This window comes from Lithobates pipiens, unplaced genomic scaffold, assembly GCF_037356315.1.
Source record: "Lithobates pipiens isolate NorthernLeopardFrog02 unplaced genomic scaffold, aLitPip1_a1.2 Scaffold_18, whole genome shotgun sequence".
NCBI lineage: Eukaryota > Metazoa > Chordata > Amphibia > Anura > Ranidae > Lithobates > Lithobates pipiens.
In genome coordinates this window covers 557,951,017-557,954,929 of record NW_027507758.1, presented here as the reverse complement: position 1 = coordinate 557,954,929, position 3,913 = coordinate 557,951,017, and positions in this window count along the sequence as shown.

The following is a 3,913-nucleotide window of genomic DNA, read 5'->3' as shown; positions in this document are numbered from 1 at the left end:
ACCTGTCAGTGCCATCTGTCCCCAGTTCCATTTGCCCCAGTGCCACCTGTCAGTGCCATTTGCCCCAATGCCACCTGTCAGTGCCATCTGTCCCCAGTGCCACGTATAAGTGCCATCTGTCATCAGTGCCACGTATAATGCCATTTGTGATCAGTGCCACATCAGTGCCATGTGTCATCAGTGCCACATAGTGCCATCTGTCACCAGTGCCATATCACTGTCACGTGTCATCAGTGCCACATATTAGTGCCATCTGTCATCAGTGCCACCTGTCAGTGTCACGTGCCATCTGTTAACAGTGTCATGTGTCATCAATGCCACGTATCAGTGCCATCTGTCATCAGTGTCATGTGTCAGTGCCACGTATTAGTAGCATCTGTCATCAGTGCCACATATTAGTGCCATCTATCAGTGCCATGTATTAGTGCCACGTATCATCAGTGCCACATATTAGTGCCATCTGTCATCAGTGTCATGTGTCCTCAGTGCCACGTATGAGTGGCATCTGACATCAGTGTCACGTGTCATCAGTGCCACGTATCAGTGCCATCTGTCATAAGTGCCACATCAGTGTCACTGTACTGGTGCTCCAGGGCCTTCAAAAGTGTAATAGTTAGTCAACAATTTAGATGTGTAATTTATGCTCCTAGAACACGTGACAGCGCTCCCTGCATGTTGGGCCTCTCTAAGTGGCCAGGCTGTGGAAAAGTCCCACACATGTGGTATCTTAATACTCAGGAGGAGTAGCAGAATTTATTTTGGGGTGTCATCTGTGGTGTACACATGCCATGTGAGAGAAATAACCCATTACAATGACAATTTTGTGAAAAAAAATCTTAATTTTTCAAAGAACTGTGGGAAAAAAATAACAACACCAAAAAGCTCACCATGCCTCTTACTAAATACCTTGGAATGTCTACTTTCAAAAAATGGGTCATTTGGGGGGTATTTGTACTTTCCTGGCTTGTTCGGGTCGCAAGAAATGAGATAGTCCACCAGTACATCAGATGTGATCAATTTTGTATTATTTGCACCACAGCTTGTAGACTCTCTAACTTTCACAAAGACCAAATAATATCCACTAATTTTGGTTATTTTTACCAAAGATATGTAGCAGTATAAATTGTGGCCAACATTCATGAAAAAAAAACAATTTGCAAAATTTTATCACAGAAACAAAGAAAAATGCATTTTTTTCCAAATTTTCTGTCTTTTTTCATTTATAGTGCAAAAATAAAAAACCCAGAGGTGATCAAATACCACCAAAAGAAAGCTCCATTTGTAGGAAAAAAATGACAAAAAATTAATTTGGGTACAGTGTTACATGACTGAGTAATTGTCATTCAAAGTGTGAGAGCACCGAAAGCTGAAAATTGGTCTGGTCACGAGGGGAGTTTAAGTGTCCAGTTGTCAAGTGGTTAAAACTCTTTTACCACTCGTGAAGAAAAGGGAAATATTCTAATGTCCATTGTGTGGGTGTAGGTGCACTTCAAGCTCAGATGTTTACAAGTCTAGAATTAAAAAAAAAAGAGCCTCTAGGTACGTGAACATTTTAGATATGGAAATGTAGTAAATATTAAAATTTTTATAGTATTGTCAGTTAGTTGTCAAGCTTCTGTCTTTCTTTCTCTTTTTCTTTCTTTTTTTAGTACTTGTCAGTTTAGTTGTCATGCTTCTCTCTTTCTTTCTTTCTTTCTTTCTTTCTTTCTTTCTTTCTTTCTTTCTTTCTTTCTTTCTTTCTTTCTTTCTTTTTCTTTCTGTCATTCTCTTTTTCTTTTTTCTTTCTTTTCTTTTATAGTACTTGTCAGTTTAGTTAGTTATCACGCCCCTCTTTCTTTCTTTCTTGAGTTGCACTTAGCTATTAGTCGAACCTGCAGAGAGTAGAAGCTTGTCACTGCCCCATGTCTTCTCAGTAGGGAGCCTCTCTCCTCACTGGTAGCCCAGGGGTTACACAATCAGGCCTTTCGTGTAATTTGTCCTTGTGCGTCCTTCCAATTTGTGCACATTTGCATGAGTGGCGTTTGTAAGTAGTGATGGCCGAACGGTTCGCCCGGCGGTCGTTTCGCGGCGAATTTCCGACATTCGCGGTCCGCACGTTCGAACGCCTTTTTCCGTCGTTCGCCGCGGCGGACTTACGTGTTTAATGTATACAAGAACTTTAACCTTTGGTGACACGTTTATCATGTGATACAGGACAGCCAATTGAGACATGACAGCACATGGACACTTGTACATTCCCCCTAACCTATAAATACACCCGATCCGGTGGCCATTTTACATTCTTTCTTCTGTTAAGATAGGGACAGGTTCCTGTGTGGAGTAGGGAGAGATAAACCACTAGCTATTTGGTACACAAAAGTTCTTTTCAGGACTGGTATAGGTGTTAGGTGTTGATAGGTTTGCTGTGCTGCTGATTCTTGCAGCAGCCTGAGTGTCTTTTGTTAGTTTAGAGAAAGGGAAAGGACGGTGTATGCTACAGGGACAGCCAGATTAGTCTTTCATCATCATCATCATCATCATCATCATTAGCTGTTACTATCAAGGTCCACAAAAGAGCTGTTCCAGTAACCACTAATCGTTCTCTTTTTTTGCCAATTTGTATAGGGACAGGAAGGAAGCAGTGTTGTCAGGCAGTGAGGGTAATTTTAAAGACTTGCTGTTATTATTAGTTCCACAAAGGTTCTTTTCAGGACTGGTATCAGTGGTACAGTAATAGGCTTGTACATGTATAATATTCTTTCTTCCAAATATAGAAAGGATATTATACTTGACTGCTGCCCTTCTGCTGCAGTCTGCTAAACATTCACAACTCACTTGTTCCACAAAAGTTCTTATAAGGACTGGTAACTTGGTATAGGGTGCTACGGTACATAGGCTTGAGTGCGGTACAGTCTGCTGTTCTGTAAGGACCGCTATCGGTCCACAATAGATAGGGTTGACGTGCACCACTGCTGACCGCTGCCCTATACTGCAGCAGTCCTTCAGCGGTATAGGGACTGACGTACAGTCTGCTAATCACTAACACACAACCTGCTTGTTCCACAAAAGTTCTTATAAGGACTGGTAACTTGGTATAGGGTGCTACGGTACATAGGCTTGAGTGCGGTACAGTCTGCTGTTCTGTAAGGACCGCTATCGGTCCACAATAGATAGGGTTGACGTGCACCACTGCTGACCGCTGCCCTATACTGCAGCAGTCCTTCAGCGGTATAGGGACTGACGTACAGTCTGCTAAACACTAATACACAACCTGCTTGGTCCACAAAAGTTCTTATAAGGACTGGTAACTTGGTATAGGGTGCTACGGTACATAGGCTTGAGTGCGGTACAGTCTGCTGTTCTGTAAGGACCGCTATCGGTCCACAATAGATAGGGTTGACGTGCACCACTGCTGACCGCTGCCCTATACTGCAGCAGTCCTTCAGCGGTATAGGGACTGACGTACAGTCTGCTAAACACTAATACACAACCTGCTTGGTCCACAAAAGTTCTTATAAGGACTGGTAACTTGGTATAGGGTGCTACGGTACATAGGCTTGAGTGCGGTACAGTCTGCTGTTCTGTAAGGACCGCTATCGGTCCACAATAGATAGGGTTGACGTGCACCACTGCTGACCGCTCACCTATACTGCAGCAGTCCTTCAGCGGTATAGGGACTGACGTACAGTCTGCTAATCACTAACACACAACCTGCTTGTTCCACAAAAGTTCTTATAAGGACTGGTAACTTGGTATAGGGTGCTACGGTACATAGGCTTGAGTGCGGTACAGTCTGCTGTTCTGTAAGGACCGCTATCGGTCCACAATAGATAGGGTTGACGTGCACCACTGCTGACCGCTGCCCTATACTGCAGCAGTCCTTCAGCGGTATAGGGACTGACGTACAGTCTGCTAAACACTAACACACAACCTG